Genomic DNA, 15,040 nt, shown 5'->3' on the forward strand with positions numbered 1-15,040 from the left:
AGTTCATGCTTTTCCTTACACCACCTAACCTTTTCTTGTCTATTGTTACTAGAATGATTGCTAAAGTTTAAAGAGTATGTAAGCAGGAGATACAGTAAATGTTTTCTGTGTATTATTCCTTTAATCTTGACCTTGATTGTAACTGTTTTAAACCTCAGATTTTTTAAGTTGTAACTTAAAGTAAAATGTACCTTTTTTAATTATGAGTTTTGAAGAACATAGGCATTCTTCAAAGAACATAGGCGTTATTACCACTATAATCAAGATACAGAATATTTACCTCATTCTAAAAGTTTCCTCCTGCCTTTTTTGGTCAGTCCCCTCCCCCAAATCCAGCCCCTGGTAATCATTCACAACTATTCTTTGATCTACATTTTTAGGTGTGGAAAATAGCAGAGAAAAGTTAATTTCCCCAAATCACACAGCTAGCAAGTCAGAAAGCCAAGATTGGCTCTTTGGCTCTGCAATCACTGCTTTAAATACCACCATATACTGCATTCACGTAAGATTTGGATATGGAATCAAATGATCTGGCAATATAGTCAATTTTAGTGAAGTCACTGGGACGCTAAATCAATAAATACTGAACCATTGCTCCTAGGGGAAATATAGATTTAGGTTCTTGTGAGCGTCTGGTAACAACATTTTCATCAACTGACCAATATATAATCTTGTTTTATGTGTGTTTCTGTCTAAAAACCTTATTTAATATATATTAATTCATTAACATTTAACTCATAACCAACAGCACTATATTTCCTGCCCAAAGGAGGCTTATCTAATTATATGCATTTTCTCTGTAAGGCACATCACAGCCTTCTTGTGCTTATAAACACTGGACAACACTACAGCACTATGGGGGGGCCATTTTATTTATTTACTTATATTTTTAAAAATATATTTTTATTGATTTCAGAGAGGAAAGGGGAGTGAGAGAGAGATAGAAACATCAGTAATGAGAAAGAATCATTGATCGGCTGCGTCCTGCATGCGCCACACTGGGGATCAAACCCAGGCATGTGCCTTGACCCAGAATCAAACCGTGACCTCCTGGTTCATGGGGTGATGCTCAACCTCTAAGTCATGACAGCCAGGCCATGGGAGCCATTTTAAACAGTCAAGTCACCAACAATAGTAAAAAAATATATATATGAAAAAGTGGCATTGAAAAATACTTTACTGTTTGACCACGGAAACAAGAAAGCAGAGCATCGCCTTGTTTGACCTCAGCCGGGAAAACGTGTGTTGTATGACGCAAATCTTTCACTGCTCTGTGCATGACCATGAATGACGGCCAAAGCAGCTAGAGTATTGATTTTGAGGTTGCAAATAACTTTAGCGAGTAGGAAAATACACAAATATGGAATCAGTGAATAATGAGAATTGACCTTTTTTTGTAATCCTCACTGAGCACATGTTTATTGATTTTAGAGAGAGAGGAAGAGAGAGAAAGAGAGGCAAACATTGATGTGAGAAACATGGATCGATTGCCTCCTGTATGTGCTCCCCAACAGGGGATCAAAGTCAAACCTGCAATCCTTTTGGTGTACTGTATGATGCTCCATCCAACTAAGCCAGGATAAGGATTGACTGTATTTTAATACTGAAATGGCCATATTTATACTAAGATATCCTCTTGTTTATTAGTATAAGACAGACTCTTGTTTATTAGGTCCCTGCAGTCTAGTGCAGAATACAATATAGCAGTTTTAACTGATGTAATAAATGCTACTAATGAAATAACTATAGGATACTGAAAAAAAGGGGGATCCTCATCTAATCTAGGTGTTGTCCAACTGAAATATAATTCAAGCCACGTGTAATTTTGAGATTTATTGTAACCACATTAAAAACCACCATGAACTGCTCCTAGGGCAATGGAAACTTATAAAGAGAAAATAAACAAATGGGACTACATCAAAATAAAAAGCTTTTGCACAGCAAAAGAAACCATCAACAAAACAACAAGAAAGCCAACTGCATGGGAGAACATATTTGCCAATGTTATCACCGATAAGGGTTTAATCTCCAACATTTACAGGGAACTCATACAACTTAACAAAAGGAAGATAAACAATCCCATCAAAAAATGGTCAACGGACCTAAATAGATACTTTTCGAAAGAAGACAGAAGGAAGGCCAAGAGACATATGAAAACATGCTCAAAGTCACTAATTATCCGAGAGATGCAAATCAAAACGACAATGCACTACCATCTCTCACCTGTCAGAATGGCTATCATCAACAAATCAACAAAGGACAAGTGCTGGCAAGGATGCAGAGAAAAAGGAACCCTCGTGCACTGCTGGTGGGAATGCAGACTGGTGCAGCCACTGTGGAGAACAGTATGGAGTTTCCTCAAAACACTAAAAATGGAACTCCCATTTGACCCAGTAATCCCACTTCTAGGAATATATCCCAAAAAATCTGGAAACACCAATCAGTAAGGATATATGCATCCCTATGTTCATAGCGACACAATTCACCATAGCTAAGATTTGGAAACAGCCTAAGTGTCCATCAGCAGATGAGTGGATTAAAAAACTATGGTACATCTACACAATGGAATACTACGCTGCAGTAAAATAGAAGGAATTCTTACCATTTGCAACAGCATGGATGAAACTGGAGATGATTATGCTAAGTGAAATAAACCAGTCAGAGAAAGACAAATATCACATGATCTCACTCATTTATGGAATATAATGAACAACATAAACTGATGAATAAAAATAGATCCAGAGATAGAGAAGCATTGATCAGACCGTCAAACCTCAGAGGGAAGGTAGGGGAGGGTGGGGATAAGGGGGAGAGATCAACCAAAGGATTTGTATGCATGCATATAAGCCTAACCAATGGACACAGACAACAGGGGGGTGAGGGCATGAGTGGGGGTGTGGGGGGCAATGGGGGGGATAAGGACACATGTAATACCTTAATCAGTAAAGAAATTTAAAAAAAACCATAAAATTAATTTCAATAATATATTTTCTTTAATCCAGTACATCCAAAATATTATTTCACATGTAACCAGTACATAAGATAATTTTACATTTTAAAATACTAAGTTTTAAAGTCTGGTGTAGAGTATATCTCAATTCAGATTAGCCACATTTTAAGTGCTCAATAGCTGTGTTTGAGTGATGGCTATCATATTGAATATCACAGGTCTACAAGATTTTAAAACTTCTCTGGCAGTGATATCTTACTTTGACATCTGAAAAACCAATAGAAGTTATCAATAAAGATGGGTTTGGAAAACGCATTTTGGGCAAAAAGATTGAGGGTACAAAGACCTATAGGTGACAGAAATGTGGCATCATTCTGGACCACAAAATGTTTAATGTGACTGGTACATATTGTAAAAACAGATGGGTGAATTTGGATTTTCTCCCAAGGGCAATGCACATTGAAACAGTACATAGATGGAAAATAACAATGGCATTTTTTTAAAATTTAGAAAGCCCATTGCAGTTTATGATATGGATAATGTTTTTTTAGGAAGGAAAAATATTGGAAATGGGAGACCAATTAGGAAGAAATAGTTAATGTTGGTGAATAAAGGTGGCGATTATGAGAACACAGAGAAGACATATTCAAGAGAATTAAAAGGAAAGATAATTTAATGTTGGGGGTCAAAATGGGATGGGAGACACTGGGTATGAAGAAGAGGAAAGCATCAAATAAAAAACTGGGAGGATGTTGGTACCATTGATTGAGATAGAAAATATAAGAGAAAAGGCAAGTTTCCAGGGCAAACTGAGTTCATTTTGGGTCATTTTTGAGTTTAAGCTTTCTGTGGGAAAGAGGTGTATCTTAAATAGATATTTGTGAATCATCCGTAAATAGATGATTGTTAAAGCTAAAGCAAGAGACTCTCTTCAGCTTTAAGGATGCACAGAGACTGAAAGTAACAGGATGGAAAAAGATAGTCCATGCAAATGGAAACCAAAAGAAAGCTAAGGTAGTTAGTTATATCAGCCAAAATAGACTTCAAGACAAAGAATGTAATAAGAAACAAAGAAGGTCATATAATGATATAGGGGTCAATACAATAAGAGAATATAACATTTGTAAATGTTTATGCACCCAACATAGAAGCACCTAAATATATAAAGCAGATCTCAATTGATGGCACAGAAATACAAAGAATCAGAAGGTAATCTATGAACAATTACATACCAAATAATTGGACAACCTAGAAGAAATGGATACATTTGTAGAAACATTTAATCTACTAAGATTGAATCATAAAGAATAAGAAATCTGAGCAGACCAATTACTACTAAGGAGACTAAATTAGTAATCAAAACCTCCCCCTTCTCCCCCCCCCCCCCCCCGCCAAAAAAAAAAAAAAAAAAGTCCAGGACCAGATGACTTCACTGGTGAATTCTACCAAACATTTAAAGAAGGATTAATTGCAATTCTTCTGAAGTTTTTCCAGAAATCGGAGAGGAAGAATCACTTATAAACTCATTTTACAAGGCCAGCATTACCCTGATACCAAATATCAGAAAAGGACACTATGAGAAAAGAAAATTACAGGTTAATATCTCTGGTGAGCCTAGATGTAAAAGCTTTCAAGAAAATATTAGCAAACCAAATTCAATAGTACATGAAAAATATCATACAGCATGATGGAGTGAAATTTATTCCAGGAATGCAGGGATGGTTCAACATCTGCAAATCAATCAATGAGATACATCACATCAACAATATAAAGTATAAAAACTGTATGATTACCTCAATAGAAGCAGACAAAGCATTTGAAAAAATTCAATATCCATCCATGATAAAAACTCTCAACAAATTGTGTATAGAGCGACTGTAGCTCAATATAATAAAGGCCATATATTACAAGCCCACAATTAACATCATATTCAATGGTGAAAATCTATTTTTCCTCTAAATCAGGAATAAGATAAGGATGCCCACTCTCACCACTTTTATTCAACATAATCCTGGAAGTTCTAACCAGAGAAATTAGGCAGAAAAAGCAAATAAAAGACACCCAAATTGGAAAGAAAGGAGTAAAATTGTCTCTATTCACAGATAACATTTCTATATTACATATAGAAAACCCTAAAGACTCCACCAAAAAGTTGTTAGAACCAATAATTGAATTTAATAAAGTTTTAGGGTAAAAGAAATCAATATACAAAAAGCAGTTGTGTTTCTATACATTAACATTGATCTATCAGAAAGAGAAATTTTAAAAAACTTCCACTTAAAATTGCATCAAACAGAATAAAATACTTAGGAATAAATTTAACCAGGGTGGTGAAAGATCTATACACTGAAAATTATATGATATTGATGAAAGAAATTGCAGAAGACACAAGTAAATGGAAAAATTTTTTATACTCATGGTTTGGAAGAATTAATATCATTAAAATGTTCATACTACCCAAAGCAATCTACAAATTCATTGTAATCCCTATTAAAATTCTAATGGTATTTTCTCACATAAATAGAAAAATCTAAAATTCATATGGAACTACAAAAGACTGAATAGTCAAGTAATCTTGAGAAAGAAGAACAAAACTGGAGGCATCACACTTCCTGATTTCATACTATATTAAAAAGCTATAGTAATCATAACAGTGTGGTACTGACATAAAAAGAGACACATAGATCAATGGACTAGAAAAGAAACTCAGAAATAAACCCATACCTATATTGCCAATTAATTTATAAAAAAAGGAGCCAGGAATATACTATGGGGAAAAAATGAATGGTGTTGGAAACACTAGCCACATGCAAAATAATGAAACTTATACCATTCACAAAAATAAACTCAAAATGGATTAAAGACTTGAACATAAGACCTTAGAACACAAACTGTAAAACTCTTTTTAAAAAAATAATGTATTTCATTGATTTTTTACAGAGAGGAAGGGAGAGGGATAGAGAATTAGAAACATCGATCAGCTGCCTCTTGCACACACCCCCACTGGGGATGTGCCCGCAACCAAGGTACATGCCCCTGACCGGAATCGAACCTGGGGCCCTTCAGTCCGAAGGCCGATGCTCTATCCACTGAGCCAAACCGGTCAGGGCCTGTAAAACTCTTAGAATAAAAATATAAGGCTTAGTTGATTTTGGCCATCATTTTTTGGAATTTTCACTAATAAAAAAGGTAACAAAAGCAAAAATAAACAAGTAAGACTACATCACAACTAAGAAGCTTCTTTACAACAAAGAAAACAATCAAGAAAATGAAAAAGCAACCTATGGAATGAGAAAAAATATTTGCAAGCCATATATCTAAGAAGGGGTTAATATCCTAAATATATAAAGAACTCACAATTCAATAACAAAAAACAAACAACAAAACACCAATTTGATTTAAAAATGGGCAAAGGACTGGATAAACTTTTTTCCAAAGAAGACTTACAAATGGCCAATAGGAACATGAAAAAGTGCTCAACATCACTAATCATCAGGGAAATGCAAATTAAAATTACAGTGAGATAGCCAACCCGTGTGGCTATGTGGTTGAGTATCAACCTATGTACCAGGAGGTCATGGCTTGATTCCTGGTCAGGGCACATGACTGGGTTGGGGGCTCAATCTATAGTAGGGGACAGACAGGAGGCAGCCAATCAATGATTCTCTCTCGTCATTGATGTTTCTCTCTCTCTCTCCCTCTCCCTTCCGCTCTGAAATTAATAAAAATATATTTAAAAAATTACAGTGCGATATCACATCACACCTGTTAGAATGGTTATCATCCAAAAGATGAGAGATAACAAATATTGGCAAGAATTTGGAGAAAAGGTGCTCTTTTTTGAGGATTGTAAAGTAGTACATACAGCTGCTGTAGAAACAGCATGGAGGTTCCTCAAAAAATTAAATATAGAACTACCAGCCCTTGCTGGTTTGGCTCAGTGGATAGAGTGTCAGCTTGTAGACTGAAGGGTCCCGGGTTCGATTCTGATCAAGGGCACATGCCTTGGTTGCAGGCTAGATCCCTGGCCCTGATTGGGGCATGTGTGGGAGGCAACCAATTGATGTGTCACTCTCACATTGTTGTTTCTCCCCCTCCTTTCCACTATCTCTAAGAACCAATGGAAAAATATCTTTGGGTGAGGATTAACAAACAAATAAACAATCCTATGATCCAGCAATACTACTTTTGGGTATATATCCAAAGGAAATGAAAGCAGGCTATCAAAGAGATATCTGTACCTCCATGTTCATTGCAGTATTATTCACATAGTCAAGATATGGAAATAACCTAAGTTTTCATCAGCGAGTTAATGGATAAAAGAAAGTGTGGAATATTCGTACAATGGAACATTATTAAGCCATAGGAAAGAAGGAAATCCTGCCATTTGTGACACATAGATGGACCTCGAGGGCATCATGCCAAGTGAAATAATCCAGACAGAGTAAGAGACAAATGCTCCATTTAGAGTGCATTATATGTGAAATTTAAAATAAAGGTCAAAGTTATAGAAGTAAAGAATAGAAAATTGTTGCCAGGGCCTGGTGGGTGGGGAAAATAGAAAGAGGTTCATAAAAGCATACAAACTCTCAGATATAAGATGAATAAGGTCTAAGGATCTACTGTATAACATGGTGTCTGTAATTGATACCTGTATTGTATAATGGAGTGTAACTTTTCACCAAAAAAGATGAATATGCAATATAATGAATGTGTTAATTAACTAGATGGTAGAAATTCTTTTCATAATGTATACATATATCAAATTGTCATAATGTACACTTAATTTTCTTACAATTTTACTTACCAATTATATCTCAATAAAGTTGAATGAATGTAAAATATCTCATTAATATTTTTAAATATTGATTACATGTGGAAATGGTATTTTGGATATGTTAAATTGAAAATATATTATTAATTTCAAAAGAATCAGAGGAGGCAAATAGAAAACAAATAGCAAAATGGTAGATGTAAATTTAACCAAACCAATAATACATCAAATGTAAATGGATTAAACATTTCAATCAAAAGGCAGAGATTGTCAGACTGGAGAATCTCACAATGCCCAACTATATGCCATCTACAAGAAACACTTTAAAATAAAGACACATATATGTTGAAATTAGGGGAATAAAAAATGAATGCCATTCATTTTGTAAGCATTAAGATGTAGGAGTGGCTATAGTGATATCCACTATATAGTGATATTTTATTGTCAGATAAAGTAGACAATAAGACAGAGTATCACCAAAAGAAAAGAAACATTTCATAATGAAAAAAAGATCGAATTATTAGGAAAATCTAATTTGTACGTGTATATGCCAAAAAATAGAGCTTAAAAATACATGAAGCAAAAACTGACAGAACTAAATAGAGATATAGACAAGTCCACAATCATAGCTGAGTATTTTAAAATACCTCTGTCAGTGATTTATAAAAAAAAATAGACACAATATCAATAATGTGGTATACTAGAATCTTAAGATCATAAACCACCTTGATTTAATGGATATTTTCAGAGTGCACTGAATCCAAAAACTGCAGAAAACATTGATTTCAAATACACATTGTTCATCATTCAAAATATGCTAGGTCAATTTTCAGAAAAGATTTGTAATTAACATTTGCAATCAATGAAAGTAAATTGAAGATCAATAATTTTTATTTAAAAACTGCAAATATTTAGAAATTAAGACACATTTGTAAATAATCTGTAAGTCAAAAGAGAAAAAAATGAGAAAATATATTAAACTGAATAACAAAAATACAATATATCAAATTTGGTTTACTATAGCTAAAATAGCTTTAAATGTTATTTTCAGAAAAGGAGAAAAATTTTGGAATACAGCCATGCGCATATATTTACACTAGAGGCCTGGTGCATGGATTCATGCACATTGAAAGGTAATTTATTAGAAAAAATATTTTAATATCGCTATTCACTCTTTTTCTATAATAGAAGTTTCAACCAAATTCATTATCAACAATGAAACACACGTGTGTGATTGGCGCCAGCGAGAGCTTTATATATATATATACTAGTGGCCCGGTGCACAAAATTTGTGCATGGAGGGGGGCGGTTCCCTCAGCCCAGCCTGCACCCTCTCCAATCGGGGACCCCTCTCGCAATCTGGGACCGTTGGCTCTTAACCACTCACCTGCCTGCCTGCCTGATCGCCCCTAACTGCCCTCCCCTTGCCAGCCTGGTTGCCCCCAACTGCCCTCCCCTGCCGGCCTGATCTCACCCCCAACTGCCCTCCTCTGCTGGCCAATTTGGTTCTAACTGGTCAGTTTCTATGCCAGTCAGTGTCAAAAGCCCCACCTCCTAGGCAGTCATTGGCTCCTCACAGTTGTCCCAGATTTGGTTCTGATTGGTCAGTTTCTATGCCAGTCAGTGTCTCTGGGCCTATCAACAGGGCCTGATCAGAAAGGCATTATAGTATTTTTCATACCCGATTTTATTTTTGTTTCTGTTTAATAATAAATATCAAAAGAATGACAGAGATAGAAAATCATCAGTTAGTAATTCTCAGTGTAATAACTGATTCAAGTAAGGATTGTCAATGCATGTTAAAACCTTTGGGTAAAAATTTGTTAGTGTTAAGATATTCATATAGTCTCAAAGTTGCATCCCACTCATGACATTAATTACATAGGATAAATTTTGTGGTCACGACCTTACCCATATGATCAAATTTAGTAGCAACAGTATTAGGACAACCTGACATTGAGTAACCTGAAATGATGCAATAAAGAATACACAAAATCACCTATGAAGTATTCTTGCCCAAATGTTTACTATGAATCCACTTATGGGGGTAATAACCGGACAAGTATAGAATTTGAGACATTCTGTAAGTTAACTGGCCTGGATGCTTAAATAATGGCAATGTCACGGGAAGTAAAAAACAAAACAAAAACAAAAAAAGGTAGTGAAAATTGTTCTAGATTAGAAGAAACCTTAGAAACATAACTACCAAGTGCAAAGCATAAGTATTGATTAGATCTTGGATTAAAAACTATAATCATAAAAACATTTTTTTTGTGACAATTTGGGAAATTTGAATATATAAAGAACATTATCTGATGATGTAAAATCATTGTTAATTTTTCAGCTACGGCAATGGTACTGTGTTTATGTAAACTAAAGGATACCTTTTTCTTAGGAAATGCAGGCAGAACATTTGGGAGTGTCCTGGTGTCTACAATTCACTTTTGAAGGGTGCAGCATATAGACACATATAGAAAGAGCCAAATCCATTGTAGCAAAACATTCACAACTGGGAAATATCAGTGATGGCATAGGGGTATTTATTTTAGTATTCTTCCAACTTTTATGTCTGTATGAATTTTTTTCAAAAAAATATTTGAAAGGAAAAAAAAGGTGGAATTCAGGAGCCCTGGAGGGACATTCTGAGTTACTGTCACCAGGTGGCACTGGTGCTTTTCAAACAAAACTAAATACGCAGGCGCAGTGTACGCTGACCGCTTCATATTTATTTAGGAAATAATTCGATGTCTGGGGAAGGAAACACAGAGGATCCATCCAGCTCTTGAATTTTGCCAATGTTTACTCGCTTGCATTATGATGTTCCACGTAACTTGAAGAGTTTCAGCTGTACGTTTCCTTTCTCTCAAGGTCAGCCTCTGCTCCCGCCCCTTTCCTTTTGCAGGCCTATTTTCTTCTCACAGGGCTACTGCTGGCACAGTAACCTTCCTGCAGCATTTCCTTCCCCTTCATCAGCTATCCATCCCCCCCCCCCCAAATATAGGGTGTGCCCCCCCCAAATGTATACACACACTCTGAATAATTATAAAGGCAGTGTTTATTCAAGTGCTTTTCATTTTCAACACTGAGCTTTAAAGTGTGTATACAATTTTTGGGACCCCCCTGTAGTTTCTACTCCTCAGCAAAGTGTTAAAAAGTTTGATACCAGTTTGCTTCCCCGGTGTATCTCCCATTGTTACCTTGCATTAATCCTACCTATGAGACACTTCTTTTTAAAATGAATGTCAATCACTTTCTTGATCTTGAATATTTCACTTCCTATGTCTCCACACCCAAGTTGGCCTTCTGCCCACTGCCAAAATCTTAACCTCATCAAAGCCTAGTTTGAATATAATTTCCTTCCCAAACACCCGATTCAGAAATAATCCTCTTACCACACAGCACTTTGTAATTTTCTTATGAATGTATCACATTTTGCATGCTGTAATAATTATGTGCAAACACTAAATTATAAACACTTTCAAGGTGAGTAGTTTATCTTTATAGTCCCATATTGTGTTTAGTACAATGTGGCATTCACTAAAGTTCAGTGGAATTCAATTTCAGGATCATTCAAAACTAGTTTACAGTCGTGGTGAAAGTGCTGACCAATCGCCACCAGTTTCCAGCCTTATTCTGGCTTTTCATTTCACAGGTATGCAATGATGGGCCACTATAGCGAGAAACAAACATGGATAAAAAATGTCCATGGCTTATCAACATCCACTAACTAAAAAATTAATCAATTTGAAGTAAAATTATCATCCAATTTGAAACTATATGTCAAAACTCTTAAACTTTTGCATGTCATTTGACTCATATTCCACTTCTAGGTAAAAATGGGATAAGAATGCTCAAAGATTTGCTTTAAAATATTTGGAAGGACATGTTTACAAATAAAAGTTGGAAGCAGCCTAATTACCCAACAATACAGGGTTGGTTAAACAAATTTTAATACATCCATACAGTGGATTACAATGGAGCCATTAAAGATAGAAAGAGGCCCTCAATGTATTGTTAAGTACAAAAAAGTTTACAGAATAGTGTTGACATTATAATGCCTTTTAATGAAAGAAAAAAATATACGCATAGAAAAAACCCCAAGTAATAGCAGAGATATTCCTAGGTTTGGAGATTGAGTGCTTTTGATTTTCTCTGATGCTATCTTTTTTAAACTTATAACAATGAGCAGCTAGAATTAAGAAAACAATAAGAAAAATTATTTTTAAGAAAAAACTATATCCCCAAAGTTATTCTATTGTATCCATAAGATTCATTAATGCAGAAAGGAATGTCAGCCTCTGACACTAGTCCTTGGGCCTCAAGTAGAACCAGGAGACAGGAAAGACCAAAGGATGACTCAAGAGAAGGCCAAAGGATGACTCAAGAGGTCAGAAAAGGAGAGGAACCCAAGTAGAAAAAAATGAGGGTTGAAGAGTACAGTTACTATGCTCAGAAACAGAGTACAATTAGAAGAAGCATAGGAATCAAGCAGGTGCCCAATTGTAATGTAGTAGAAAGATAACTGCACTTAGAAACCTAGGTCCTATGTTTAGTGTTATTGTTCACTAGGCAGGTGATGGTCTTGAGTAAATCATTTCTATTTTTGAGGATCCCAAAACACTTCGAAGGTATTTTTATTCCCATTTTACAAGTGAGTACAGTAGTGCTCAGAAAATATAAGTGAAGTTATATACATACTAGTACTCCTGGCATTTTGGACTAGATACATATTCATTGTGGAGTGATGATGTCGATTTTAATAAAGACACAGAGAGTTGCCCAGTAAGAAGGAAAGCATGCGAGAGGAATTTGTAGTTAATTGAGAAACTAGGAATGATGTGTCATTTTACATAAAATGTCCCTAAATATATCTCACCAAGGAGTGCCCCCCCCCCCCCACACTGCCTTCGGGGAGTCTGGAGAACTTCAGTATCTGTAGTTGGTGGGCATATGCCCCAAAGTTATGCAAGTCAGGTCAAGCCACTGACATACAGTATAGAGCCCCTCCCGGGAGTGATTTTAAGCCAGGTCTTTGTCAGAAAGGGGTCTCGTATCCTTCCTGTCTATGCAGGGATGGGGCCTCAGGATGGTGGGCTGGAGGGGTCCAGATTGGAGAAGGAGCAAAAGAAAAGGATATGTAAAGGGGTTCTGGTGGAGCTGTTTGTGGGCAGGGGAGACTCCAAAATAACTCTTCAAATCATGATTCCATGTTAAATTCCTCCAAATTCAGAATGGGTGTTGTTTATTTTAATTCCATTTATTTTTTTAAGAGAATAGTTATTGATTGTTACTTCCACAATTCACCTCAAATGTATTCCAAAGTAGGGATTTGGATCTAATAAAAATGAGAATAAAAATTTAACTTCATGTTTAACTTAACTCATGGATTTCATTTTTGAAAAAGATTTTAATATGTAATTTAAACATTTTTATATTTTATATATTTTTTTCCATTTATAATTTTAATTAATGGCCATTACAGCCCTCTAAGCTTGACCATTGAGAAGCAGGACCATCACCTTCCTCTTTCCATACACCATGCTCTGATTAATGCAGCCAGAGAATTATTTGGAATGGCTTCATGGCTGTGCTGAACCCTAGGTATAAAAAGTGCTCTCACTGAGCCCCAAAACAAGCATTTTCATATTTTAAAGATTAGAAAACAGCAAACAAAAACAACAATAAAGAGAATAGAATTTATACTTAACTTCGCCACCCAGATAGACCCAGTATTCATATTTTGGTATATATTTTTCAGGGTTCTTCAATCAGTAGCTCTGACCCCAGCCTACACATTAGATTTACCTGAATAACTTTTAAAATGTAGCCATGACCAGTCTCACCCAAGAACAACTAAAGCAGAAGCCTGGGGGTGAAGGGCATAGAGCCAGGCATAGGTCATTGTTTTTTAAGCTTCATAAGTGATTTTTATGTGCAGACAGGGTTGAGAACCACTGTCTTAAATGAATGACATGTTGATGCTATAATCTCCAGCTGAAGCATCTAGGACACACTAAGCCAAAATAAAATATGCTGCCGCCTACAGCTAAGCAGTGTACTGGCTGCAGTTGGCATTGTAGTCAACCAGGAAATGAGAGTGGTTGAGAGGCCACCTGGCATGCAGCAACCCTCAGTGGCCTGGCACTGTCCAAGCCACACTACCACTGTCTGTGGTAAGCAGTAATCAGTAATCTGGGCAGAAGTAGCTGGAGATATTTTGCAAACAGCAGGCTCTGAACCACATCCACGGTTACTGCCAGTTACTCTATTCTTATCCTATATAATAAAAGGCTAATATGCAAATCAACTGAACTGCGGAACGACTGGTCTCTATGACGTGCACTGACCACCAGGGGCCAGACACTCAACGCAGGAGCTGCCCCCTGGTGGTCAGTACACTCCCACAGGGAGAGCGCCGCTCAGCCAGAAGCCCTGAGCCGGGCTCATGGCTGGCGAGTGCAGTGGCGGTGGCAGGAGCCTCTCGGCAGTGCTAAGGATATCTTACTGCCAGCTTACATCCCCCAAGGGCTCCTGGACTGCGAGAGGGTGCAGGCTGGGCTGATGGACACCCCCCTCAAGTGCACGATTTCATGCACTGGGCCTCTAGTTTCATATAACAACAACAACAAAAAAAAGTCAGAATTTACCACCAGAATGTCATCTTTGAATACACAGATTCAAATGGCCTAATGAGCTAAGTGGTGAGAATGTGTGGAGGGTGCAAATTGCTTTGCTCTGGCCCAGTGTGGCGGGCTCCTATGGGTTCTGGGGAACTATTTGTATGAAGGGCCTGGGAGGTGGCATGGGAGAAACACACTGTAAATCAGATTGAAAGTAGACTCACTCATACAAGTGCTTGTCCATCAGCTGTCACCTGTGGAAAGAGGAGTCGATGGAAGGTGGCTCTGTTGGGGCTGCACAAGCTGCCTTTTCCACGGTGGGGTCTGGCTTCAACTTTGTGTAGCCCAGAGATGGGATCTCCCCAGCCTTTCAAGTGGGGGGACAGACTTAGGACAGTTACTCACAGCAATGCTGCAGTATTTATTACTCAGAGGAGGAAAGTACTTACATACTACTCATCAGAGCAATTCATTATTACCCCAAAGATTCCCTCCTTCCTAGGAAGGGAAACTGGAGATAATGAGCGACTATTTACTAAAATGTTGATGTGTCAGGTACTTTACATTTTAGTATTTCAATTACAGATAAGAAACCAAGGCTTGGAGAACGTGCCCAAGTTCCCAAAGCTGGTCAGTGTGATGAGGGCAAGGTTTAAACCAGGTCTCGCTGGCTCCAGAGTTTCACTAACCTTCCCA

The sequence above is a fragment of the Cnephaeus nilssonii genome (genome assembly GCF_951640355.1).
Source record: "Cnephaeus nilssonii genome assembly, chromosome: 3".
In the NCBI taxonomy this organism is placed as follows: domain Eukaryota; kingdom Metazoa; phylum Chordata; class Mammalia; order Chiroptera; family Vespertilionidae; genus Cnephaeus; species Cnephaeus nilssonii.